The 12,426-nt window shown below is 41.7% G+C and overlaps 1 long non-coding RNA gene across 2 annotated transcripts in view; it reads right to left on the bottom strand.

The window, feature by feature from the left end:
• The window catches only part of LOC121931194, a 972,450-nt gene that overhangs the window by 529,626 nt on the left and 430,398 nt on the right, over positions 1–12,426 (bottom strand). The window lies entirely within an intron of this gene.

The raw sequence follows: 12,426 nt of genomic DNA, 5'->3' as shown, positions 1-12,426 counted from the left end.
TTCCGCACTGCAGAAATAATCTGGTTTGGCACCACTTTAACTGCCATGGTGCCCCACCAAACCCCACAATTCCATTGATTGAGCTATGGCAGTTAAAGTGATGTCAAACCAGATTATTTCTGCAGTGCAGATGCAGTCCTTGTCAAGCTTGAGCTCTCCCTAGAAGCCAAGATGACTAAGGAAATTATTACATATGACTTAAACTGTGATTAGACCTGAAAAAAGCAGCTTTGGCATTACTTACCATACGACGATGTCTCCAACCTGTAGCTGCTGTATGCCTTTTCATTGATGGGAGAAACCATCAATGACCACCGAATCGCACTAGTCCCGAGGTGTGAAATGTTGCTGCCAAGGCTCTTGCGATATTACCAGTCACATGGTGTCACGGTCTTCTCCTCTTCCCTGTCCCTTTCCTCTCTATTTCTATTCCCTTGCTATTCCCAAGCAGCTTAATTCTCTTATTCTATTTCTTTATATTTACATTGGAGTAGCAGAGCTTCAGAACTGTGCAAAAAAGTCACAAGAAAAATAAATAAAAATAAAATTTAAAAAAGCGAAAGTAGGGCCTAGGGCAGGGAGATAGAATAAGGTGATATCTGGAAGAGAGTTTGATGGCAACCGCAGCCCCTGTTGCACAATTGCAAAAACACGTGATATTGGCTGTCCTGAACCCAGTATGTTTCCATTGTTTTAAAAAAAGGACACAATTGCTGCAAGAAGAGGGCTTCTGTGGTAATGTCCAAAACTGAGACTATCATACTTTGGTTATATTGTGAGAAAGTGTGGCTTACTAGAAAAGAAAAGGATGCCAGGTAAGGTAAAAAGCATAAGAAAAAGAAGAAAACTACATACCAGATGGATAGATTCAATCAAGGAACTTATGGTCCCGAGTTTGCCAGATCTGAGCAGAGCTGTTGATAACCAGGGTGACCTGGAGGTCTCTCATGCATAAGGCTGTCATACATTGAAATCAATGTGATGGCAGTTGAGAACAACTATATTAACGAACGGGTGAGAGATCTCTAAACCAGCAAACCCAAAGGTGTCACTGTAGTCCTGTTTCCCTCACTGACTGACAGTTCTAATGAGATTGAACCATGCATAGTCTGACAAATCACATCAGTCCTATCCATATTCCAAGATGATTGCAAATAAAATTAATAAAGGAAGAAATCAGAAGACCGGCACACTAGGAATTTAGACTCTGGTTCTGGCTGATATATTGCATTTCACACAGAACAGATGGTGCAGCAGGTTTTCTTTGACTGCAACTGGGAAAAGAACAGATTGCCCTGGCAAGTTTGTTTGCTAAATCTAGCATGCATCAAGTTACTTTATAGTTCAATAAATGGGGAATTTTTTTTGGGGGGGGGGTGTTTAAAAAGCAGAGATTATGCTAATAAAATCTGGAACAAAATGATGCAAATTGAATGATATAAAAGTTACTATAGTATATTTTATCTGTTTGAGAAGGAATCAATGAATGGCACAACTGCATTTTAATATGTTCACTTTCTTCCATTGTATGCAATAAAAATATGGAATTGAGATGTTTTACCCCAAAGGAAATTTTACAGTTGGTAAAAATGTACTTTGTTCTCAGACCTGCATAAGAGGGCCTTGATCTATATATTTTTAATATGCATTAATAAAATAAAGGAGGCCTTTCAGCTGCTCTAAATGTTCAACAATGGCATGTTTGATATTCTTGTGATGAATCTACATGCCTAGGTGCATTTACATCTTTGGCAATATTGGATTCATTTTTATTCCAGTATGCTTACGAATAATGATAAAGCTAAAATTGGATCTGGCTAGTGGAGCTCTCAAGGCCATAAAGGCACTCTTCAAAACTGGAATTAGTTTGGAATTAAGTTCTACACACCATCTTGATTTAAAGTTATTTATAGGAAGCATGCAACAATGAAGACTGCAGCCTATGTGAGGATCTCCTGGGCGATGAAGAGTCAGAAAGGGTAAAGAGGTTGCTGCCAAATGGCAGCAGCTGTTTATCACCATGTTGCCATTCACTGCCACCTTGCCATGCCTCACCTCACCAATGAGGTCTTCCCCTTATCTTAAGAGGATATGGAATGGGCTCAGCAACCTCTTTTGGTGTAAGGTCTAGATTTTACCTCTTCCTTGTACAAGCCTGGAGCAGTGGCATCACTAGGGCTGGCATCACATGGCATAGTAACTCATGGTGTCAATCCTCATTGACCTCCCCCCCTACTACACCGTACAGAATCCTTAGTCATGTTTCTGATATTAATGAATCATAATTCCCATATCATGGTAATAGCTGTGACATAAACAACTAGTCACAATTAAAATTATACTTTTAAATAACAACATCATACACACAGCCTAAATGTATTTACGTAGACATAGTTTCATGTGCCTAATGTGAAAATTCAGTAAAATGTGATTTTTTTAAAAAAAATAAAAATAAATGTTATTAGGGTTTTATTGAAAATTAAAAGTTAACTTTTTTGAAATTTGAAATTTTAATTTAAAATAAAAAACTGGGACCTCTCCTTTCTACTCCCACTGAGCCTCACTCCACTCCCACCAGGGACGTAGCCAAAGGAGGGGGGTTCACCCCCTTTCGCCTCAACGGCCACCATGAGAAAGAGTGGGTGGGTGGGTGGGAGAGAGCACCTAAGTTGGTCGCACTTAGTCTGGACCCTCCCTTCCCAAAATCCTATGTCCCTGCTCCCATCATCTCTTCAGTGTTTTCATGGGACACAAGTGAATGCCACAGCCTATCTCTGTCCCAAAGGCAGATATTTAAGGAACAGTAGTGTAACCCCCATTAGAGTGTTGCTTGTAGCGGTCTGTGCTCTCCATGCACTTCTAATAGCCTGGAGCTGCAAATACCTCATACAGACAGCTCTCTGTATACATGGATCCAGCTAGCTACAGTTTGAAAATATTTTTAAAACCCCCATAAATTCTAAAAAGCAAACTTGATTTTGCTAATTTATATATGGGGCTCTATTTAATGGAACTTGAGCATGCACAGATTTTGGTATCCACTAGGAGTCCTGGAACCAGACCCCAGCAGATACCAAGGGTCTGCTGTACTGCTGCTGCACTGCTGAATTTGTCATTGCAATGCACTAGCTTGGTAGAAGTGGCCAAAATAGGAGTAGGAAAGGGGAAAATGAAAATGGGCTTCCTTTCAGGTGTTTCATTGTCAGGAGCTGCAGGAATGAGTGCGTCTTGCTGCTGAAGGCAGTCTTTTCGAATTCGCTTCCACTAGTATGGCCTGTGTGGTTAAGTGCAGCTCCTTATGTTCAGTATTCTGACAGCTTTAAATCCAAAAGCTAATGTCTTCACTGACTACTTTATAAGAGCATATTTGTTTCTCAGCACATTTGTCTATGGGGGAGTGTGACTGAGTTCTGTTGGGCCTGCTTGCCTGGAAAATGTTACACTCAGCCCACCATTTTATGGCACCTTCACATGCCTTGAGAAGTGTATTTTAAACCATTTCTTGATGATCTGAATTTTAAAAGCAATTTTAAAACTACTGCTGAACTCTAGTTGGGCTAATATCCAATTGAATTTCAGCTAATTTTACTCTCTATGGGGATGCATCTTAAAAGACTGCACTCAATGCCTATATGTACCTAGGCTGCTGCCAGACTGAAGAATTAATGCAGGTTGACACCTCTTTAACTGTCATGGTTTCATCTATGGTATACTGGGATTTGTAGTTTGTTGTGGCACCAGAGCTCTTACAGAGAAGGTTGAATATCTCACAAAACTCCAAATCCCAGAATTCTATAGTATCTATAGCCATGGCAGTTAAAGCAGTGTCAAACTGCAATAATTCTGCAGTGTAGATGTAGCCTGAATCTCACAGTTCTTGGTGAGGAAAGGAATACAGTGGACCTTATCACACATGGGGGGGGGGGTTGCAGCTCAGATCCACAGTCACTCCTGTTCTAGCAATGCAAAGCATGATGTTTTTTCACACTAGATCCAGAGTCACTCCTGTCTAGCAATGCGAATTAAGGTTAAAACGTGATGTTTTACCACACATAGTTGCCTTTCTGTTGTCCTTCCGAACTGAGAGGGAAGTGAAGTCAGTTCTATTCCAAGCAAGTCACGTGATGCTGGCAAAGTGGAGTGAGTGCACATTGTATTACCACACTGGAGGGTTCAATGATTCAAATTGGCACCCTTGCATATGCTCTGGATGCTGTCCTCCTTCCCTGCCCCCTCCTTAGCTGTCATCCTTTATGGGGTGAAGAAGCAGTCAAGGGTTGATGGGATAGCTCGCTGGGGGTCCCTGGGGCCAGGATCGGGATGCAGGAGAAGGCAGGGGATGATGGGATAGCTCACTGGGGGTCGCTGAGGCCAGGATTGGGATGCAGGAGAAGGCAGGGGATGATGGGAATGATGGGATGGTGGCAGAGGGGGCGAGATGGCATGAAGGAGGAGGAGGGGAATGATGAGGCAGGGGGCTAAGGGGGGGTGCCATCCGAGTGGTTTTCCATGCCAGACCAATTCGCAGTGCAGTCGAAGTGAGCCTGGAAGTCAATTCTGTGAAGTCACTTTTTTCTGGTTTTAACAAAATGAGGGGTCGCTTTGGAATCACTGTGGAAGCACCTCGCAAGGAATGGCATCTGATAACACATTCACTTTATGATGTGAATGCACATAGTTGGAAGTGCACTCACGTCGGAAGTCGGAACTGAGCCAGAAAATCTCCAAAAAGCTCCGTGTGATATACTCCAATCAATCCTGATTTCATTTGTTCCTGTGTTTCTCCCAGGAGAAAAGAGTACTTAATCATGACGATTTCCCTGTCTGATGGTAGACACACTCTCTGGTTCTTACAATGTTTTGATAGAGCTGTAACCTATTCAGGATATTACAGTCCAAACATCTTCATTTACATATGTTATCTTGGCCATTCTTTTATCTTCTAATGTATGGGAGGGAAATGTGGCTCCCCAGGGTTACTTAGACTGCATGTCCTATGAGCTGTAGCCAGCACAGCCAGTAGTGAGGAATGCTGGGTGTTACAGTCCAACCACTCGAAGGTTGCATGATTCCCACCAATGCTTTGATGCCTACTAGTACTATCAATATAATGCAGGTGGGATTACTGAAGCTGAGGAGGTATAGCCTACATGAAGGTGTTTAGTGCTTTTTTGTCTGGGATGAGATTTGAGACAGAATTTTTCCTAGCTCACCATTCTAACACAGGGTTGACAAGTCAGGACTGTCCCAGGCCCTAGGTTTGCAAGGGCCAAAGCCTGCAAAAGTGGCAATGCTCCTTGTGATGTTATATGAGGCAAGCCCTGGTGATGTCAGTATCTGTGCAGGGTATGTCATTCAAATAAAACGACAAGGAAACTATGCACATACTTTTCAAGACAGTGCTCTCAGCCTGAGACTCCTCTTCTTTACTCTGAGGCCAGAAATGAAAGTCCACTCCCCAAGATCTGGGAGCCTATCCATCACATGAGGATCAAAGTAAACATTACATATAAGTAAACAACACCTTCAAGACAACTGCTCCCCCCCCCCAATTTTTTGGTGCAAAAACAGCACAGGGAAGAAAGTGTTAAAACTTTATTTTCTTGTGCCTCAGTCTCTGAGCCCTCTTTCATGCTGTTTGTGAAAAACAAAGCCATTGCAATTATAAGCAGATGTTTTAAATTATACACTTATCCTATGTAGTTTTTGTAGGGAGTACTTTGCTGTGAGTATAGAGGGATGTGATTGCACCACAAGCTGCCTTTTTGGAAACAGGGGTTTCAGCTCATGTCTTTATCGGCTGCCATTGAGCAAAGCTGAACTTGGTTGGTATGGGAAGCTTTGCTGAATATACTGATTTAGCTTCCAACACTGACAAGTGAAACAATTTATGGCACTTATCTGTTCGGCAGACAAAAAATTGCAATAAGTCTGCATCTAAGTAGCTCAAGTTCATTTGTGACTTCTGATAACTTCAGAGAACCGTTTCTTATCCTGCGGTGATATGAGAATACTGTGAAGAATAAGTCTTCTTCCTCGTGCAGTTAAGGTGTGTGTATTTTATCAGCCTATGTTCTCAAGGTATATTCCTGTTAAAATTTTGATTAAAACCAAATAGCACCATTACAATGTGAAGAGAAAATTACAGGGCCAAGCCTGAAGACACATGATGTGGCCACCAAATGGAAGCTAAGTGGGTCTAGTAAACAGCATCCCTGGATGGGAGACCATCCAGGAATCCTGTGTTTGATTCTTTTGGATCCAGAGAAGACACAAAGAATATGGATGTGGTAATAAATTACTTTGAAGGCCAAATCTGGGCCATGCTATATAGCATATCTGGTATGTAGGCTGATCTTCTCTGGACTGAATAACTGCATGAGGTGAGACCTCACAAATATTTCTGTAATACAGCAGGTTTGTCTGTCATCGCAGAACATTGGAATTTACTTTTTGAAAGTAATTTAGATTTAGATGCTGGCGAAACGTCAGGAAGAAACTCTTCTAGAACATGGCCACATAGCCTGAAAAACCCACAAAAAACTATATAATTTATATTGTAACTCACTGAAAGCCATTCCCACAAATACTTTTACTTGCAATTACTGTGGACCTTACAGTTTTTAATAGTACGGTCAGACCTCTACCTTTGTGGCTTTGACTTTTGTGGATATGATTAATGTTCTCTCTAGAACCTCTAGGTTCTCCAAAGAAATTCTGCTGGAAGTTGGCCATAGAGTTGTGCTGGAGGACTTAGAGATTCCTAGAAAAACCACTTCTCTAGGCACTTATAGGTCCCCCAGCATGACTCTATGGTCAAATTCTGGTAGATGTTGACCATAGACTTCTGTTGGAGGACCTAGAGATTCCTAAAGAGGTTTTTTCTCAGATTAAAAAAAGTAGCATTTTTTTCCTGCTTTCATGGGGTCCTGTGCCCATAACTGCAGTGAATTTGGAGGGCCTATTGTAATTTGTTAGGTTACTCACAAATTTGTTAAATTTCTGTTATTTTAAAGCATGATATAAAAATGGCATAAAATTAGAAACATTCTGCTCAAAATGGCCTTTAAAATAAATAAAGTTCAAAGTAGAGACCATTACTCATAGTGTCAAAAAACCCACTACAATTCCCACCCATTAGTTAAATCTGAAATGTAATATAGCTGCTACCGTTATTTGAAACCATTATTCCATCCATTATTCCAGAATGTAATGAATTACAGGTTACTTCCAGATTCTGATCTGTCCGTGGAAATATATTTGTTAAAAATAGATTGAGTCTATTCTAATAGTATGTAGCTTTATACCACTAAAAATATGTTAGTCCTTAATGAAGGATCCTTTGGGCATGCATGCAACCATACATAAATGTATATGAATGTATGTGTAACTTAATAGTTATATCCAGTATGTAGGTAATTAAAGCAAGAGATTTCCCTAATATCTAACACATTTCTCTATATTCGCACCATATTGCAGCTTCCTGGGGACCTTTCACACCATAGAATTATAGCACTATGATTTCACTTTAATTGCCATCTATGTCCATCTATGGGACTTGCTGTTTTGGGAAGAGTATAGTACATAGAATTCTCAGCCCAGAACTAAAAATCCCCAAATTCGACAAGGTACAACAATGTTAGTTAAAGTGGAATCAGTGTGCTACAGTTGGGTCATGTGAAAGAGCTGCAGGACAGGCCATGACAATTAAGCTGCTCTAACAACAGTAATGTAGATGTGGCTTTTGTTATTTTCATCTCACTATGAGTACGTTTCTCTAAAAGTAAATGGCAGTACAATCTAGCAAAGCTCTAGAGGTTTAAAAACCTTTAGTTGTCACTAGGTGGTACTATAGAACAGTTTAATTTTTAGGTTCAGTCTATGACAGGTATCTGGTGACTCTTAGCATTAGACGCTATACACTTGGTGCTGCTGCTGCTTCTTCTCCTTTTCCTCCTTCTCCTTCCTCCATGCTGTGCTACTTTTGTCCAGGCATGCTGAGACCAATAAAAGAACCAACAGGGAAAACAGTTCACAGTGAGCAAGGAGCCTAATCAACAAAGGGGGAGAGAGGCTAGGCAGTTGAAAGACAGAAGACAGCACTAGTTTTAGGATGGAGAGAAATGTAAAATCTTTGGAGAAGAGGAATCTCTTCTGCCAAATAACTATTTCTTTCCTTCTCAGAGTTGTATGGAAAGGCAAAACGGATCTAAACCACTTAATTTAGGGCCTTCAGCTTAGCTAGAATTTACCAGGGTTCAGTCCCCGAACTGGCTTCCAGTGCCAGGCCTCATCCCTGTAAACTCAAGTTTATAAAATAAAGTAAGACAGTAGAATCTAATCCAGGGATAGAAAACCTTGGCAGGTCCAGGAAACAATTTTGTTTCCCCTCTTGCTTGGCCTCAGGCAATACCCAGCTAGTGCCAAAATCTGGTGACAAAGGGGGGATACAGACAGGCAGCTCAATGGAGGCTTCATGATGCCATTGCTTTTGGTGAGTGCCATTTGGGCACTCAGACGCCCGTACGTCATTGTCGCACGCCCATGTGGATGGAGGTGCAGCAAGATGGCATACGGGCACTGAAAGTAGGGCTGGGCACATATGGACACCCAGCCCTACAGAGTCCTAAAACTGGCCCCAGGCTGGTGCAAAGCACCATTCTGTACAGGGCCAAACTCCACTACTGGGCAGCTGTGGGAAACCAAGAAAACCACCTTTAAAGAAAGCATGGGCCAGACAGTTGAAGGTTCAAAGGGAAAAAGCAGTTCTGAGCAGAGTCCAAAGCTGAAAAGGAAGTTTCCAGAAAGATTTATTTGAAGCCATGTGTCAAAGTTAGAGATCTACAAAGCTAGAACCATCAGATAGTGTTTCACAAAAGCTTGAGAGCAGTTGTCTGCACCAACAGAATGGCTCAGTTAATTTATAGCCAGCAGTTAATTGGTCCAGCTGACCTTGTTAGCTCAGCATCCTGTATTTGAAGTGGAGCAAGGTCTTGCCTGATCCTTTGACTCTGGTGTTTTCATTTATGTTGCTTAATAGGGAAAAATACCTGTGTCAGTGCCCTAATAGCACTGCCAGTGTCTACCTGGGGCCTGTCATTTTGGCACTCCTTTTCCTCTTCTTTGTCCAAGGAGGCCTCCTCCAAGTAGGACATGACAGGTCCTCCCATTTGTTGCAGTATGAAGTGGCATAATTTGCTGCCAAATTACAAAAGAATATTTGTTTAAGGGTGCCTTTAAGGTGCCTTGGAGGGGTTACCTATGGCTGAATCAGACTGGTCAAAGCTCTTTCTAAATGACCTAGTAAAGATTTGGATATATTGTTGAACATAGTTAAAATACTCCTGAAAATAATATAGGTGCATCCCTCTCTACAACCACCTCCAATGATGCATAATTTTCTAGAATTACAGTTCTCCCTCTGTTTTTGTGGAGGAGCCATTGTGGATTGCCCCCCAAAATGAAAAAAAAATCCTGCATATTCAAGCATGAATGGAGGTGCGCTCCTCTGGGGGCATGTGGTGGGTGCTGCAGGCACATGCCCTATTTTAACACCCTCCATTCGGCCCCTGTGAATATTCAAGGGGCGTGGATCTGAAGTCTGTGAGAACGGAGGGAGCACTGCACATCCATTTTATACATGTGATCGGATCTATTGTGTCATTCAATATCCTTTGTTAAAAAGGATGGCTACAGTCAGTTTACTAAGACATTTGGCTTTAAAGGCCAAAATAGTGGAGAGCAAGTGAATACAGCAGATGGTCTTTAGCAATGTGTGATAAAGCAGTGATCCTTGGATACATAGCAGTATTATAAATGCAGAAGTATGTTCCCACTTTTTTGATGGAATATTTTGGGGGGAGGGGAGGGAGTGAATGGACGTTGTAGTTTCTTATGCAGTACTAATAGAACTGGTGACCTTGCAACCTGCAAAAATATTTTGGAAGGACTCAAACCCAAACAGCTGTTGTTAACAGACCCTGCCATGTTTCTTTTCCCAATGTATTGTTTCCAAATCTGCTGCTGTGGTTTTGATCCCAAGGCCTGGTACAGATTGCCGGTTTACGGCGGCCTGGGGCCAAAATTAGGGCTCAGGAGTGTGGGGTATCCACATGCTCCTGAGTCCTAGCAAGTGGTGGTGGCATCATCATGGCGGCCTCCTGTCCATATGGGGGCCACCATGATGATGCAAGCATGGCACAGCGTCCCCATGTCGCAGCACCGTGCTTGCATCATCGACACGCAACAGTGAGCCAATGGCACACTCATGGTGTACTCTGTTTGGCTGCTGTGGCGTCCCTCAGAGGCAAAAATGGGCACCTCCAGCCTGTCCTTTTGGGATGGTCTGTCGAGCCCCCAAGTGTTTGTAAACACACCTCTGTACAAATGTAGCTGAAAGGCTGCAAAATTACAAGGATCTTGGACAAAGATGCAGTGCACACAAAGTGGATTGTGCACTGTACCTGCTGCATAGCAAAGGAAAAAATTAATTCAAAGACAAAGACAAACTCCAAGTTTAAGTTATAGAAATTGTATTTCACCCCCAAATGTTTGCATAAAGAAGAGACTGATTAGTTTTCCTTCAATGGAAGCTTTCCTTTCCAAGTGAAAAGCAGCTTTAGAAGTGGGGAAACAATTTCTTTGGGCTCCTGGCCGGGGGGGGGGGGGGGGGTGTACTGTGGTTGCAATCCTGACACATTTAATGGGAATATGCATTAAATGCATATCCCCACTTCATATATTATCTGCTTTGGCCCTGATGATTAAAATATGTGTTACTGTTGCAAGACAGTGATGTGGAATGGAAGCATTTTTTGGCAGCAGCTGTGTTGCTATGGTAACACACGAATTGGTCTTTAGGGGAAAGATTTGCCAGTTAAGAGGGTGCAACTTCCAAGCTGGCTTCATTCCTTAGGGATGTCTCTCTTAAATACACAAACACACATCTTAAAGTTCACTCGACAGAGACAATAGCTGCATTGCAAATCTAGACTTTGCAGCTTTATGACCCGCATTACTCCATTGTAATGTATCACAAATATACATCACATGTTTATACAAGAATTTAAAAATGAGCTGAGAAAATAAGCAAATTAAAATGCATACTGAAAGAATCTTCTAGGAGTGGAATTATTTGTTTGTTACATGTTTTCACTGCCCTTCTTAGCTTTGCACTATCCCTGTTAGGTAGAAGATTGGGCCAGCAACAGAGAATGACTGGTCCTAAGCCAGTCATTCTCTATTGGGAACCAATAGCTTCGATATCTTCTCATTTTAACAGCAATCATGTTGACAACTGCATTATTCCCAATATAAATGTTTTAAGTGTTAAGGGTGGACACCCCCTCATGATATGTACAGAAAGTCCTCATGATATGTACAGAAAGTCCTGTCTGAACATGCTTTCCTGACATGTGTTCACCCCATCTTTACTGCATGCATCTACCGAGTTATTTGTTTATTTGTTGGTTTGCTTATTTTATCCACCATCTTTACTTGTTATGTTGTTTGTGTTCTTTCTCTAAACTCACTTGAATGTAGTGGGATTCACAATACGTCTGAATAAATGCACACAGGACTGCACAGAAGGTATGTTTCCGTATAGAGCCATATGGCGTAGTGGTTTGAGTGTTGGACCACCACTCTGGAGAGCAGAGTTTGATTCCCAGCTCAGCCATGAAACCCACTGGGTGACCTTGGGCAAACCACACTCTCTCAGCCTCTGGGAAAGGCAATGGCAAACCTCCTCTGAAATTTTGCCAAGCAAACACAGTGATAGGTTCATCTTAGGGCCTCCGTAAGTTGGAAATGAGTTGAAGGCACATAACAACAACAAAGGTTCAAGACATCTTCACACCATCCAGTCAAAATGTAAGACATACAGTGAATACCACAAAATAAGTAAATAAAGAGTGCAGGTGCCCCTCATATTTTTATGAAACAGGAGGACATAGAGGAGAATGATCAGGAGACTGAGCATCAATTGTTGGGGGGGGGGTGCTGCCAGGCTGCATCTGCACCTGCCATCTCACCCTGGCAAGGCTGGTGCTGGTGGAGAATTCAATGAACAAGGTGTTCCAAGTGATATTGCAAAACTGGACCTCTGTCCAGATGAACCAGGCTTATTCTCTCTCATCATTTTATTTATTTTATTTCAAGGGTGTATATCCCACCTTTCTCCCACAATGAGTTTCAAGGTGGGTTACAGTAGCTTAAAAAGACAGAAGTAAATTCGTAAATTACAAAAGTTAAAAAATAATTAAACATTATTAATATTAATACATAAGTTAAAACACAGTTAAAACCAGTGAAAGCTGGAAAGAGCATTTTCAGCATAAGTAAAATTCGTCCACCAAACCCCTGCCTAAATAAAAATGTATTCATAATTTTGGGATGAAGGCCTTGGGGGTTATAGGATGGTCTGTT

This window comes from Sceloporus undulatus, chromosome 5, assembly GCF_019175285.1.
Source record: "Sceloporus undulatus isolate JIND9_A2432 ecotype Alabama chromosome 5, SceUnd_v1.1, whole genome shotgun sequence".
NCBI classification, from domain to species: Eukaryota; Metazoa; Chordata; class Lepidosauria; order Squamata; family Phrynosomatidae; genus Sceloporus; species Sceloporus undulatus.
Note: the sequence above shows the minus strand (reverse complement) of the source record. Positions and strands in the feature narration are given on the sequence as shown.